The 16068-nt window shown below is 52.2% G+C and overlaps 1 protein-coding gene across 4 annotated transcripts in view; it reads left to right on the top strand.

Annotated features, from left to right (window-relative positions):
* The window catches only part of CLMN (calmin), a 115326-nt gene that overhangs the window by 57031 nt on the left and 42227 nt on the right, over positions 1 to 16068 (top strand). The gene's annotated exons all lie outside the window — the stretch shown is intronic.

The following is a 16068-nucleotide window of genomic DNA, read 5'->3' as shown; positions in this document are numbered from 1 at the left end:
TTAAAAGCCTAATGCCTTTTCAAGATCTCACAGTCTTTGCCCCCTTTCCTAATACCCGTCCTTCCCAATTCCCCCCCACACTCCACCAACTTATCCACCAACACAAAAACATTTGGCTCATCATCTCTGAGACTCTAGTCCACTACCCCCATCCATGTTGTTCAGAGGCTCCCGGGCGATATACAGTCTTGACACATCCTTCCCCATGCCTCAGACTCTTGCATTCATTCATTCTTTGCACCCTGCGGTGAGAGGAAGGCTTCCTGACTTGGTATCGTGCCCTCCCATAAGGCTCAGCTGCGGGGTTTTGAACCTGGACAACACATCCCTTAGCTCTTCACCTTTTGTAATTGTTTCTCATTTCTTGTGTAGACTCAGCAGCCACGATTCACTGGAGTTGGATGGCTTTTTGAGCATAACTCAGATGTAGGAGTAGGGGGGACAGACACAGAGCAAAGACATCATGGATGGAGAGCCCCATTACCTATCGTGTGGCTGCTGAGCTGTTCTGTCTCGAATCGTTTTCCTCTGGCTGCGCTGGGGACGGGGTGTGTGCAAAACAGGTTTGCAGGTTGTAAAGTGCTGTAGAGATGTAAGAACCCGTGGGTGTTTATGCATAATAAACAAAAGGATTTTCATTACTAAAGTGTTTTTAGCAGCCAGAAACATTGCAGCTAGCCTGACTGCCAACAGTGGGGATGTGGTTGAGGCAGCACCGCCGGGGTTCTGATGGGTTCATAAAAACAAGAGGACATGTGCGGTACCACTTAGGATTGTGTTTAGCTGCAAGTAACAAAAACCCAACTTATAGGACTTCATCCAAGAGGATTCATCTATCTCCTGCAACAGGAAGCCCAGAAATAGGCAGCCTATGGCCGGTTAGGGACCCGGCAGGGCCACCATGGAACCATCTATTTCCTTCCATGGTCCAACCATCTTTAGCACTGGCTCTTGTGTTTCTAGCCTCATGGCTCCATTACAAGAAGACAGAGGGTTAGGAAGGAGGCAAAGGGGGCACATCCCAGCGTTCTCTGCACGCCTCTGCAGAACATTCCTGGAAGCCCCAACCCTATCGTCCACCCCCAAACCCCCAACTTCATTGGCCAGGCTTTGTCCCAGGACTACTCCTAACAGCCCAGGAGGCTGGGAAATGACCATTTTTAAACTAGGCAGATTGCTCACTCAAGATTAAGGGTCCTAATAGTTGAGAAGAGCAAAACGGTTATAGGGGAGGCATCGAACTGTCTGCTGCAGCCTACCCAAAGCTGCCCAGCATCCATACGCACCTTCTTCCAAGGAGAGAGCTACAAGGTTTCATCCTGTTGGTGCAGCCAGGGCTTGGAATCCGGGATTGTGAAGGCCTGTGCCAGGTTCCCCGCCGGTTTGAATGTGTCTGGTTCCTTGTGCCTGTACGTGAAAAGACAGGTTGTCTGCCCACCTCCCCCCGCCCAGCCAGTGTGCAGGGATGGAGAAGAGGAGCAAGATAATAAGAATGGCAACAATAAGGGATCCCTGGGTGGCTCAACGGTTTGGCGCCTGCCTTTGGCCCAGGGCCTGATCCTGGAGTCCCGGGATCGAGTCCTGCGTCACGCTCCCGGCATGGAGCCTGCTTCTCCCTCCTCCTGTGTCTCTGCCTCTCTCTCTCTCTCTCTCTGTCTATCATAAATAAATAAATAAATCTTAAAAAAAAAAAAAAGAATGGCAGCAATAACCACCATTTAGGAAAAGTGAGGAAGGATCCCGGCTCGGCACCCGGCAGTGCCCGCCACACAGAATACTGTCCTGCACACATAATATGGTCAAAAGCCTGTTAAAACCAGCGAGCAAAATTCAAACCCATGCAGAAGGAAAGATGAAAGGAAAGAAGCTGTCTTGGAAGCATTTTTTCCTATTGACTTTTCCAACTTTTTCCGTTACAGGTTATCTATTTTATGAACAGAAAATCCTTTTGTCGAATATTACATTTGGAAATATTTCCCCCAATGGTCCGAAAGACAGAAGATCAGAAACGTTGCACTGTGCACGGGGTTGCGTACATAGCAATTTTTTTTTTTAAGTAAAACTTAACACTTCTCCCAAATATATGCACATGGTTAGGAAGATAAAATACACAGACAAGCTTCTAGGGAAAGCTGCTGTAGCCTTCTCCTGCAGGTTTCTCCACCTGCTGGCCTGTCCCCACAGGGAAGTCCTTTGACAGCTCTTAGACTTATTAACCTAGGGCTCTTCCCTCGCCCGAGTTGTGGTTCGGTGTCGGAAGAGCTCAGTAAAATTTATGAAATATGCGTCCATCTGCAGAGGGACCCGCCAAGGTGGCAGGCAGCGTGGCAGGAGGCGGTGACCTAAATTGGAGCGACTTAGAATATCTAACTAATGATTTCCATCCTGGTTTACTGGGGAGTCTGAGTCGGTCAGGGGCGAGGTCATGGTTAGGTCACTGGCATTGGAGTCAGGCCTGGGTGTGAACCCCAGCTCCGGATCTTACCAGACAGGGTGACCTGACCTGTCCCTGGCTTGGTCAGTGCGTCTCTAAAATAGGAATCAGGGATGTTCGCGGTAAGGACTCTTTGTTGTTGGTTTTTAACATCTGTTGATTTATTTAAATTCTCTATTTCTTCCTGCTCTCGTTTCGGCATTCTACGGTTTTCCGAGAATTTCGTTTAGCTGTGGTTTTAAACTTTCAGAACACAATGATGTGGTCTTTAAAAGTTTGTTTGGAGGGATGCCTGGGTGGCTCAGTGGTTGGGCGGCTGCCTTTGGCTTGGGTCGTGATCCCGGGACCCTGGGGTCGCGTCTCGCATCAGGCTCCTGCAAAGAGCCTGCTTCTCCCTCTGCCTGGGTCTCTGCCTCTCCCTCTCTGTCTCTCATGAATAAATAAATAAATCTTAAAAAAAAATAAAAATAAAAGTTTGGATTGGGATCCCGCCAAGGGCCCTCCATTGCAATCACCTGGGGTCTCCTAAGCCTTTAAACCTTCCTTCATCCATAGGTTTTCCTTCATCTCTTTCTTTGTACTTTGTTGAAGAAATTAGTGAGGATGCTCTTAACTGTAACCCTCAGAAACCCACGAGAGCGTGATGAAGCTAAAAACTTGTATTTACTTTGAGAGAAATACATCAGTCCCACTGAATCCAAAGGCCTGGGTACAGCAGGGCCTCTGGAAAAGGCCAGAACAGAACTGTCCTTTGCACACTTTGCCCCGCTCCATCCTTCTCCTGATTGTACTCGTCCGCCCCTGAGCCTCCCCCGCAGCAGGTGGCCACCACGCCACCCCCTCCATTCAGGGACCAACCAGATGGAGCCTGTACTGCCCCCCCAGCTCCTTAACTAGAGCTTAGACCGTTCGTTTAAGCCAAGTGCCACATGGTAACACAGGCCAGACGTGGCCCTCGGCCGCTGTGCACAGGTGGTGGGCATCACGCGGTCAGGCTTGCCCTCCTCGTTCCTGAACATGGGCCTGAAAAATGCCATCCTGGGAGAGATCCCCTTGTGGCAGCTCAGTGCCCCCGAACAACCCCGTGGACTCGGACTCCAGGTCAGACTCCCTCCGATAGAACCCAGCGCTCCGCGGAGCTGGTCCCCACACCAGTTCCTGGGAATCCTCGCCTGGGCTTTCTGGGTTCCTGTCCTGTTGGATCTACCTGAGGTTGTGGCTCACAGGAGCAGGCCCAGCAAACCTGTGAGCAGGGACTGCGGGAGTCTCAGAGGGCGGGTACACACAAAGGGAGATATCCTAGATTTTTTTTTTCCTAGAGCCACACTTGGGGAGGTTAGACAGACAGGTTAGTGGTGCAGGTGGCAGTTGGAAGGTGAGTGATCCAGGCTGCATCAGAATGGGCGTAGTGGGGGCCAGGTGCAAGGAGCAGATGGTAGGGGGGTTTCCCACTCATTCAACGAGCATCTGTACTCATGTGCAAGGCACTTGGGGGTGGTGCAGTGCACAGCAGCGGCAACAGTGACGTACAAGACCCTTTCTACCAACGGAGATCCCCATTCACCTGTTCATTCATTCCCTGAGTATACCCTGCCTCGTTGAACAAAAACATTTAAGGTGGCTCACCTGATTCATGAAACAGCTAAAAAAAGAAAATCAACAAAAGGGTCTGTATCACATGATATCTTTGTAAAAATTGGGTGGAAGTTAGTATCCAGATTACCTGGGCCGTGGTTCCGTTCCTCTGCGAAACTTGGCATTGGGGTTTAATAAAGAACTTCCTGACAGCAGAGCAACAAAGGAAATTCCGCTGGCTATGAGATTTTGGTTGTCCCCAACGAGGAAAACCTGAGGATTTGCAGCGGCCCCTGCCCTTCATGTAAGAAGCTGTTCAGGAATCTGCTAGGGATAGAATCTGTCCCTTCTCTTGGTGGACTCCTGTGTTTTCACCTCCCGCATAAACACGCAGATTCATTTTCAAATACAGATTCCACCCCGAAGAAATCTGTGACCAGGAGGGATGTCAGAGCCTATCCGGATGGAGGACTTATAATGGCAGTAACAGAACCTTCCAGTTCACCAGGTTTTCCAGCAGCCTGAAAACCATTTACCGGCTTTCTATGAGAATCAGCTGCTATAGCATACCTGTGTGCTTTTAGTTTCTTTCTAAAATGCTGAGATCTGAAAGACTGGAAACATTTGGCCTCTCCAGGTAGCGTGCTGTGTCTTTGGGACACTGATGGCCTGCCTTCCTGATGTCACACTGAAGCCTGATTATTTCCTGTCACTTCCCTAACTGTTGTACCCCTACTGGCTTTGCCCTTTCTCCCCCAAAAAACAGCGGTAAGATCATGGAAGACTGATTTTGCAGTAGTGCTGAGCCTCTCCTCCTGAGAAGCATTCAGGTGGACTCCGGATGACTGCCTTCATGCCGATGCTGGCTGGGAAGCTTCCTTCAATAATCCTATTTAAGAATCTCCAGCTAGAGGGGCACCTGGGTGGCTCAGTGGTTGAGCATCCGCCTTTGGCTCAGGTCGTGATCCCGGAGTCCCAGGATCGGGTCCCGCATCGGGCTCTGCACAGGGAGCCAACTTTCCCCTCTGCCTGTGTTTCTGCCTCTGTCTGTGACTCTCATGAATAAATAAATAAAATCTTAAAAGAGGGGATCCCTGGGTGGCGCAGTGGTTTAGCACCTGCCTTTGGCCCAGGGCGTGATCCTGGAGACCTGGGATTGGGTCCCACATCGGACTCCCTGTGTGGAGTCTTCTCCCTCTGCCTGTGTCTCTGCCTCTCTCTCTCTCTGTGTGTGTCTCTCATGAATAAATAAATAAAATCTTTAAAAAAAAATCTTAAAAAAAAAAAAAGAATCTCCAGCCTGATTACCAGATTCCTGAATGGCTGATGAGCAGAGTGATTCTGGATTCCTCGTGAAGCAGAAGAAAATGGAGATTACTGCCCTTGAACAAAATTTAATCTACTCAGAATTTTTGCCTACAAGGAGGAGGTAGCCTATTTGATTTATTTTTAGCTTGTTTCCATTTAAACTTTATAGAAAAAAAGAAAAAAATCAATGATGATGGTCTGGGGTGGTTTTTCCTCTTGCTCTTTTGGGTTCCTCAGACAAAGGGGACATTTAGTAGGGGTGAGGTGAGGGAAGAGGAGTATGATCAACTTGTCTTGAGAAAGGCCGGTTGCTGAGGAAGGAAAGCAAAGGGAAGAATCACGTCAAAGTCTGGTTGCCCAGATGTTATTTTTTTACTGTTTTTGGTGATGGGAGGAGAGAAGGCATTTTCTTTTTTTTTTTTTTTAATTTTTTACTTATTTTTTCATGAGAGACACAGAGAGAAAGAGACGTAGAGAGAGAAGCAGGCTCCATGCAGGGAGCCCGGCGTGGGACTCGATCCTGGGTCTCCAGGATCGTGCCCTGGGCTGAAGGCGGCGCTAAACCGCTGAGCCACCCGGGCTGCCCGAGAGAAGGCATTTTCTGATCTGCAGGCACCAAACACTCAGCCTTTCTGCTTCTGCTTCTGCTTCTGCTTCTTCTTTTTTTTTTTTTTTTTAAGATTTTACTTATTTGAGAAACAGAGAGAGAGGAGGGGCAGAGGGAGAAGGAATCCGAAGCAGACTCCCCCCCTCCCCCGAGCATGGAACCCCACACAGGGGCTCAATCCCACGACCTCCCCCAAGATCATGACCTGAGCTGAAACCCAAGAGTTGGATGGCTCAGCGGACTGAGCCACCCAGGCGCCCCAGCTTTTCGACTTTCATTTCCCACGTGCCTGCCACTCCACCCACCCGAGCCACCCTGCCCCTGCTGTTTTGTTTTCCTATGACAGTAAATAGAATGCAAACAAACCCCTGCTTTTGAAGCCCCAAAGTGAATTTTAAAAGTTGGGCTGTGAGGTCGGGCCCCCAGTGAGACCTGGGATGGCTGCTTACGTCCGGCGGTGGGGCCTGCGGAGTCCAGCGCAGGGCTTGGCACGCTGCAGCCCGCTGCCTGTTCATATAAATAAAGTTTTATTGGAACACGGCCGTGCCCGTTTATGTGCCGCCCTGGCGGCTTTCCCACCAGGACCGCAGAGTTGACTAGTCGCTGGAGACCATATGGCCTGCGAAGTCTGAAACATTTACTGTCTGGCCCTTGACAGGAAAAATTGCCAACTCCTGGCCTAGAGCAGTGGCTCTCAGCCCAGGCTCAGTGTCAGAATCACCTGGGGAGCTTTAAAAATGCAGATGCCTGGGCCCCACCCCCAGGGATTTGGATTCAATTAGCCTGGAGTGGAGCCCAGGCATCCCTTTATTTTAGAGTTTCCCCAAGTGACTGTCGTGTGCGGCCAAGGTTGAGAATCACGTGTCTCATCTCAGTGGGTTTCTTTCTTTTTTTCTTTCTTTCTTTTTTTTTTTTTTAAGATTATAGAACTGGAATTTGCCATTCTGTAGGATTTGTACCCAGTGACAGTGATGCAGCCTTGACCTCAGTGTCAGAGTGCAGCCCGTAGGTCTGAACTGCGTGTCCGTGCCACACGGGAGACCTCGTCCTGATGAAATCCCCACGGTGACCCTGGGGACTGCAGGTGCCCAAAGAGGGTTGGAGGTGGACCTCGTCACGGGGAGGGCCATGCCTGCACGCGCACACGGATGTGCGCAAGTGTGTCCATTGGGGTGGCTCACATCAGTAGATGACTTTCGTCTGCTTTCAAGCAAATGTGTGTCTAAAAGGACCCGGTGCTGTGGGAAGTGCCTGTGTCGCGTTGGCACGGCTCAGTCCCTGGCCCCCAGCGCAGGCAGCCTGTCCTCTCTCCTGCCAGTTAACGCGAAGCATTGGTAACGCTTCCATCTGGGGGAGGATCCCACACCTCTGGCCTTCCCCCCACCGAAGGTTCCAGCCCTGCCTCTCCTGCTCCGAGTAGGAATTCAAAGTCACGCTGGTGTCACTTTTTGTTGGCAGGCGAAAGCTGTAAATGGAGGTTTCACAGTTTGCTTTAGTCCTGGCATTTAAAGCAAATATTAACCACCTTGCCTCTCGCTGTCTGTGTCTCCCGCGGGGGGTGTCCCCGTGCCTTCCACTGTCCCCCGGGGAACCTGCTCCCACCGTGTCTACCGGCCAGACCGACCAGCTCATCCCGGCCTGCCGGGGACCTTCCCAGTTCTAGCACTAACACCTCCCGAGTCCTGGGGTCCCGTCAGTCCTGGGCGAGCCGGGACAATGGGTGACCCTAATACTCAACCGAGATTCTCGTTGGCTGAAAATATCGGTATGTGAGGGCAGGTGTGGGGTTTATTAAAGACAGATGTGCTCCAAAATGCAAATCAGGGTCATTTGTATGAAGTGGAATGTTTTTAATCAATCTCCTTTAAAAAAAAAATATGTATGTATGTATATAGCTGAACCCAAGCAGTCGAGCTAATTCTTAGTAGGCCTGTTAAGATCTGTTTGGGGATAAAACACCAGGTCAGCCGTTATTCCGCAGTTGAGCTAACATGGGCACGAAACAGGTTCTTTTTTTTTTTTTTTAAGATTTTATTTATTTATTCATGAGAGAGAGAGAGAGGCAGAGACACAGGCAGAGGGAGAAGCAGGCTCCATCCAGGGAGCCCGATGCGGGACTTGATCCCGGGACCCCAGGGTCACGCCCTGGGCCAAAGGCAGGTGCTGAACCGCTGAGCCACCCAGGGATCCCGAAGCAGGTTCTTCATGAAGGATCTTCGGTAAAATGTTAGTTTTGAAGGGGCTTTGAGCAGCCCGGCGCCAGCCTCGGGGAGAGTGTGGGCTTGCGGTGACCACACTAGAGTCTTCTCCTGGCTCTACCGCCAAGGCTGGGGCAAGTCCCATCCCCTGTCTGAGACACGGTGTCCCGATCCACGCAGGAAACGGTGTCGCTCCCCTGAGGGGTGGGTAGCTGGGACAGTAAATGGCAGGTGTCGGGTGATTCTCACTATGCCGGGGGAGACATGGTAATGTTGGCCTCCTCCCTTCCTCCCGGGGAGCCCGCGTCTTGCTCACGACAGGTGTTAGCTAGGGTGGGCAGCTCTCAGCCACAACCCCACGATGCCTGCGACGACGTGTTTCTGACTCAATCAGGGGCCCAAGAGTGATAGTCCTCATCCAGGGGCGCTGCCGGGTGACCCTTGTCCATGGGAGGCTCGGGAGTCCAGACTCCTTCCCCCTTGTGGCTGTGGCATCCTCTGTGTCCTTGGGATCTCCCCTGTATAATTGTATGGGTCTTGTCCGAAAGTGGCGTACCTTGGACCTACCGACGTGCTGTTGGCTGGAACTCAGTCGTGAGGCCCCCACCACCTGCAAGGGGAGGGGGACTGCTGAGAAGTGTAGTTTGGCTGAGCGCCCACGAGGAAAAGGAAACAGAGTTTGGCAAACCCATGGTAGTCTCTGTCACAGGATGTGAGGCTGCCCAATTCATTGGCTGTGAGGACCCAGTGGAGGCGTCCCCATTAACGAACATCTGTGTCTCCAGAGCAGGCTCCTACAAGGAAATTGTGATCAGTTTTACCCAGAAGAGGGGTCTGCCTTCAAATGAGCTTGGTTCACACCAAGTTAAAGGAAAAAAAAAATTTTTTTTTATTGCAGGACTTATCAGAGTCTTTATTATACTGCTATTTCCCAGACTTCTTGGGCTCCTCTTTTGAGAGGCCCGTGAGAACTAATAATCTACAGAAGGTGGTTCAGAAAACACTGCTTTAGGAGTTGCTCGGTATTCAGAAAACAGAATACTTTCACGAAAACACTTGTGTAAAAAAAATCAAAATTTATGGAGAAGAGCTGAGCCTCGCGGTGCTGTGTGAAGAGATCATTTTTCTGCCTTTCCTCCTTTTTTTCTTGTTTTCTCTTCCTCCCCCCCTCCTCTCCCTCTCTCCACCCGTCCTTCCAGAACCTGTTTGGACGCGGTCGACGTCTTATCGTCCGTGGCTGAGTGCAGTCCTCGCCCTCTGCCACCTGCATGGGGACGTGCATGATCTGTGCGGGGCCACGTACGGCCCCATCTCGCTTCGGCCGGACGCGGCAGGGCAGTCCGCCTGCACTGATCGAGTCACCCTGGCCTGCCCATCGGGGTGGACGTTAAAAATCCCTTTTCCTAGGCTTGGGTTTTTATGGCTGGCTGGCGTCACCCGTCATCATAAAAGTGGACTGAGGTTTAGCGCTGAGGTTATACAGAATCACTCAACAGAAAAAACTAGAGCGGGTTTATTTTTTATTTCTGTTACAGGCACCAGCCTAAATATATATATATAGCTTAAAACTTAATTTGGTGTGTAATTGGGACTAGCTCTTTGGAGCGGCGGAGGAGCGGGGCCACGGCAGGGCAGGACGTGGTATGTTAATTGGTGGCCTCTGGGACCTGTGAGAGAATTGGATTGGAGTCCCCAGTTAGAGTGAGCTTGGCAGTTTTATTGGAGTCTCTACGGGTATATATTGGGGAGACCACCAGTTTGCACCGGCTGGGCCAGGTTACCCAGTCTCCGTCCCCGATGTCCCCAGTGCGTCCCCAGGCTGCAGGAGGGACACAGGAGAGCAGGGGGCAGGGGACCCGGAGAGAGGGTGACCAGCTCTTCTCTGCACCCTTATTTGCAGCGAGTGGGCGAGCTGCTTGGCCTGTGGTCCCAAGGAGGGTTTTGCATTTTATTACCAAAGTCTTGATAAAAGGGATGCAGGTCAGAGCAAACATTCGGGGAGGAAAAACAAAGGAAATTAAATGCGAAATCACTGCTGGGACAAACCACACGGAGGCCTTGGCTTTAATACCACCAGAGCCGGCGGGGGGAAGTGGCCCCCAGGAGTCGGAACCAGGGAACATTGGCCTGGTATTCCCGAAGCCTGGCCCCTCTCCTGTTTAAAAAGAAATTGCCGTTTAATTTGTTTCTGAGTTTTATTTCTCAAGTGAACCAGCATGGGGCCAAGTAATGAGCTTGCGGTGCTGGGAGGTGTTGAAAGACGGGAAAGGAGCAAAACCACGTCCAGACGGGGTGGCCGAGGGTTGCCGGGGGTCCAGCGGCCCCAGGACTAGAGGGGCGGGCGGGGGCTGCCGAGTGCTGGCTTTTCTGGGTGCTGTACGGGGTGGGGTGGGCACGAGGGGCCCTAGCACGGGCTGGCGGCAGGCCACCTGGTGACCAGAGAGGGGGAGCTGTGTGTCCATCTCTGTTGAAAGGTCCCCGTGGCCGCCCGAGCGACGGAGGAGGGTGGCACAGCCAAAGTGAGCCCAGGAGGCCACTTCGGAGGAGAGCCAGTCTGGGCTGCGGAGAAAAAGAAAAACTATTTGGCAAGAATGGGGGGGTATGTGTAAGCATCTCAGGCTGCTGCCGCTGGAAGGGTGGGCAGAGGCTTTCTGGACCGGGTTATTATCAGAGGAGCCCCTAGCGATTGTCACCAGTGGGGGCTGTGGCTGTGGCCGGGAAACAGCGCGGGGCACATGGGATCCTGCCCCTGCAGAAAGCAGAAGTGAAGGTGGAACAGTGTGGCCCCCTCTCACCCCCTGCCCTCCCCTCCCTCCCGGACAGAGAGGGGAGGGTGACTCTCCCACTGGGGACAGCCATAGCCAGGACTCTGCCCCGGGTGATCTTGCCTTCCCAGGCCTGGGTATGTGACACCCCCCGCTTCCCTGCGGCCACTTGGTGTCCCCTCCTGCGCACTGGCCCGGCCGCAAGGAGCCAGCCTCCACGACGGCCAGGTCGACTGGTAGAAAGGAGCTTGTCTTCGGGAGGGTTTGCTAAAGGACTAAAGGACGTAGGGCCACGCGTGTGCCCACGAGGGGCCGTGCACAGCGAGGACGGGTAGGTCCGGTCACTACGCTCCGTCACACACCTGCACGGACGGGCACCACCGGCTCTTCTCCTATTTCACAGGAAGGGTTCCCTGCCAGCCTCAGAAACGTTCGGCCGCCGGTGGTGGGTACGGGGAATGGTGACAGCTGCGTTTCCGCAGCCCCGTGGGCCCTGCCCTGTGCTGAGCCCCTGGAAGGCCCTTCGTCACCGCCCCTGCCCCCGATCTGTCACCTGCCTACACGCTCTCCCCAGCTGCCTGGTGACCCGGGGGGTACCCACAGTGCATCACCCACTCCCCTCGCACGCGGAAGCCCTTCTGTGATGGGTGAGGCCAGTTTGAATGCGTCTGACCCTCCCAACCCCGTGACGTGGGTACTGTGATCCCCATTGTACGGATGGGTAGACAGAGGCCCTCAGGGAGGGTATCGGCAGGTCTCTCACTTGCTGTAGCTTTTCTGTGTAGTTGGTAGCAGTGGGGGGAGCCGCCTGGGTGGCCCAGAGCCCCCGACACGCACACAAGGGCTGCTCACCCCATGCACACTAGGATGCGGAGCCGCATGCCTGGCCTCGAGCCACTAGATGCCAGTCGAACCCTCTGCTCCAGGATGAAAACCCAAACTTCCCCAGGTGCTACCAGGTGTCCCGCGGGGGCAGAGGCGCCCCTGCTTGAGCACCACAGGCTGAGAGCTCGGCCTTGGGGGACTCCAGCCTGTGCAAGGGGTCTGAGGCAAGGGCAGCCAGAAAGCTGGAGGACTTCCCGGAGGTGGAGGTGGAACAGCCCACCCGGCTGCCTCCCTCCTCTCACCAGGCACTGCCTCCGAAGCTGGGAGGAAACGCTGCCTCTGAATGCAGGCCCCCTGTGGGAATTCTGGTCTGCGGTCCTTCTAGTAAATTCCAGCTCATCTCTCTGGGGAGTCAGAGATAGGTATGAATTCAGGGACTAAAGCCACTGGAAGAGCAGTGGCAGGAAGAGCCCTTTGGACGATGAAGGAAAAAGAAAGGACGTTTTCCTTGCCCGTGGCCAGTAGGCAAGCCCGGGAACCGTCCATGTGTCCCCGTCTTCGGTCTGTGGTGAAGCCTGTGGACGTGGCCTGCTCCTTCTCCACCAGCCGACGTGCCCATTGCCCTCTACACTCCGCCTGGAGATAGCCAGGAGCTGTCTCTTCCCAGTGAGACCCGGGCCCTCAAAGTGTGCAGCACTGGCGCGCACCAAGCTGTTTAAATGCAGGTTCCCAGGCCTCGACCCCAAAAAGAGTGAGTCCGTAGGCGTAGGATGGGGTCCAGGAATTTGCGTGTTAACGCTCACCCCAGAAGCTCCTAGAGCAAGTGACCTGTGGGCCATACTTTGAGAAACATCAAGGCATTCGCTGGCCCTATTTAAATTGTTTACGTGAGTATCTTTGTGCTTTAGCTGTGTGTGTGTGCATGCACACGCGCGTGTGCTCGTGTGGTTCTAGAAGGACAATCCGTAAATTATCAGTAGTGGTGATCTCCGGGTGTACTGAGATCTCACTATGCTTTCCTGTAGTTTATGGTTTTTTTTTTTTTAATAACGAGCATATGCTTATAAATAGATAAGCCATCAAGCCTTTCTCATGGGTGGGGAAGAGCGGAAGTGTGGAAGAGGAAATGTTATATAGGAAGTAGGTTTAAGGGAAGTGTGGATATAGGGAAGGGAGGCCTTAGTGTACATCAACCTGCTTTTTTTTTTTCTTTTTTTTTTTTTCATCCCGAGCCAGCATCCGTCTCTCTGTGGCTCCTGACTCCTGAGAAGGGAGGAAGGTCGCATTTTGAAATTATCTTTTTTTTTTTTTTTTCTGAGACAGAGCACGCATGAGCCAGGGGTGGGTGGGGTGGTTGCAGAGGGAGAGAGACACTCTCAAGCAGCCTCTGCGTCAGCTCAGAGCCTGATGTGGGGCTCAGTCTCATGACCCTGAGATCATGACCTGAGCCAGAATCAAGAGTCAGACACTTAACCCACTGAGCCACCCAGGTGCCCCTGAAATTCTCAGTTCTTGGCAAGGCAGGGGCCAGAGTCAGGTCGGGGGTGGGGAGGTGGGGATTCAGGATGGTGGCATTGTGCCTGAAGTTTGAGCCGTCCTCTCTCTCTCTCTGTCCCTTCGGTCCCAGGCCTGGTGATCTGCTCCTCCCCCTCCTCGTCCTCCACCCTGCCCCAGCGCTTGGGCACCCCGGCCAGCCAGGCAGACCCGGGGATGGTGCTTTTACAGCACTGTTATTGCTCTACTGTTGCCCAGCAAACCCATACCGGGCCCCACAAACACTCCGTGAAAAGGCCAGACCCTTCCAGAGAAATAGTTCCCTACACCTTTACAACGTGATAGATGCCGAGGAAAAAAGGGGGCACTGGATTTATGGAAACTATATAAAGTTTATGGAGTCTTGGCAGGCCAGAAGTAGAAAGAGCCTGCAGGATGGGGGTGGGTATTTGGAAATGGAGAAGGTCATGAAAGAACATCAGACCCTTGTGTCGAGACACCAGACAAAATACTGCAGGTCCAGGGTGCGCTGTGGGCCAGGTAAGTGGCCCTCATGGATCAGCTGTCGGGGAAGCCTTCGGGGGTGATGCCTTCGAATCTTCCCTGCATGCCTGTGAGGAAGGCACAGTTATCCTCCTCCTCGAGAGGGGAGACTGAGGCGAAGGCACAGTGACAGCCGTGAACTTGCCCAAGGTCGCACAGCTAGTGGTGTGTGGCTCTCGGGTGGATGTTCTGGGGCAGGCTAAATTCTCACAGCCTCTCTCTTTCTCTCCTGTGTATTGAGCAATGTGTCCCAGTTTCAGGTCCAGAAATTATGGTCTCCATACCCTATTTCAGTTTGGGACTCATCTGTTATTTGTGATTTAGTCTCACGGTCCCCTGCTGTCTTCAGTCATCGCGTTGCCCTCCCGTGGGTCAGCTTTGCTGTCAAAGCTAATCTGTGCTCAGATTCTCCCACAGACTGTGGCTGGAATGGAAATGAAGCCTCCCAGAGGTCGGCTGTGGATCAGGGCAGGGCTGGGACACTGACTGCCCTTGCCTGCAGGAGCCCCTCCATGTCCCACTTCTACTATGGGATCCTCTCAGGGCCCCTGGAAGGGTATCCCCTGGGGTCTTAAATTACCTCCGCTCATCCCCATCAGCCCTGGAAATTTCTAAGTTTTTTTAAAATTTTTTATTTATTTATGAGAGAGAGAGAGAGGCAGAGGGAGAAGCAGGCTCCACGCACCGGGAGCCCGACGTGGGATTCGATCCCGGGTCTCCAGGATCGCGCCCTGGGCCAAAGGCAGGCACTAAACCACTGCTCCACCCAGGGATCCCAGCCCTGGAAATTTCTGATTTATTTCTCCTTGCCGATGTGCTCTGTAGCATCCACGCCTTCTCTCCTTCTTGGCTGTGAATTCATGGAGTGCAGATTCCATGAATGTGTTCTTTATCTTTGATTTTACCCACAGGGTCTGGCATAGTTCCTATTCTATGATGAGCACTGACAATATCAGCTGGGAAGATGGAAGGATGGATGGATGGATGGATGGATGGATGGATGGATGGATGGATACATGGTTGGATGGAAGGATGGATGCATGGATGGATAGATGCATGGTTGTATGGATGGACAGAAGGATGGAAGGATGAATGCATGCATGGGTAGAAGGATGGATGGATACATGGTTGGATGGATGCATGGGGGGAGGATGGATGGATGGATGGATGGTTGGTTGGCTGGTTGGTTGGATGAATGGAAGGATAGATGGATGGACAGATGGATGCGGGGATGGATACATGAGGCATATATAGACTCACAGACACCCACTTCCTCTTTTATACCCTTCCGCATCGTTAAGCCAACAGTCCAAACCAGGTTCTCTCAGGCTTTCACTGAATGCACTTCTGTTTCAGGGGACGTACTTTGCTCTCTCTCTGAAGCCATATGGAGAAACCAGCCTGAGTGTTTGAATGTGTGTGTAAATACTTTACAATCCCATAAACTTGTTTAAAGACAGGTGGGGGTGAAAGTATAAACCGGGGCGGCCTTTTGGGAGGGCAATTTGGAAGTAGCTATTAAAATTTTAAATGTGCCTACCACTAAGACCCTGCAGTTCCACTTTTAGTTGTCAGGCATGAGACGTATATTCATACGCTTGTGCACAAAGAACCACTCAGCAGGGCACTTGTGCAAGGATGTTCGCTGCCACACTGCTTGTCACAGTGAAAAACCGTCAACTGCCAAATGCCGTCCACAGAGGGACGGCCGCTGAGCTATTGCAACACCTATATTCTGGCAGAAAGGTCCCAAGTGGGGCCTGGGGGCAGCGTGCTCTCCAGTCTTCTGGAAAGCTCCGAGACTCTAGCTCATGGCCCTCAGCAGATGCCCCCTCCCTCCCTCATTTCTTTCAAGTTCTTTTCCTTTCCTTCTCTTCTGCCCACAAAACACAGTTTACTGGAATTAGATCTTTAATTCCTACGCCTGCTTGCTAAGTGACCTTTCCTTTCAGAAGAGGAGGAAAATGAGTAAAAAAAAAAAAAAAAAAGCAGTTATGTGCATAATTACTGTCTGCTGGCTCTTCAATTAAAAAGATTGAAAGCCACAATATTAAAATTTGATTTATGGGCACCACTATCTACCTAATAATGAGACTGAGAGGGAAAAAGAACCACAGTCGTTACAGAAAACCGTAGCCCCTCTGCTCCCCCAAGAGATAAATTGCCTCCCATTTACTTATGGCTAAAGAAACGTGGAGTGATTTTAAGCATATGTGATACGTTCTTCCAATATGTTGAAATCCAGGACTTAGTAATTCAGGAGTCATCTGGCTCAGACATTTCAAGGAAGCTTCCTGCGGGGTGTAGCAGCCTGAGCTT

The sequence above is a fragment of the Canis lupus genome, chromosome 8, assembly GCF_011100685.1.
Source record: "Canis lupus familiaris isolate Mischka breed German Shepherd chromosome 8, alternate assembly UU_Cfam_GSD_1.0, whole genome shotgun sequence".
NCBI classification, from domain to species: Eukaryota; Metazoa; Chordata; class Mammalia; order Carnivora; family Canidae; genus Canis; species Canis lupus.
This window is presented reverse-complemented; position numbering and strand designations above follow the sequence as displayed.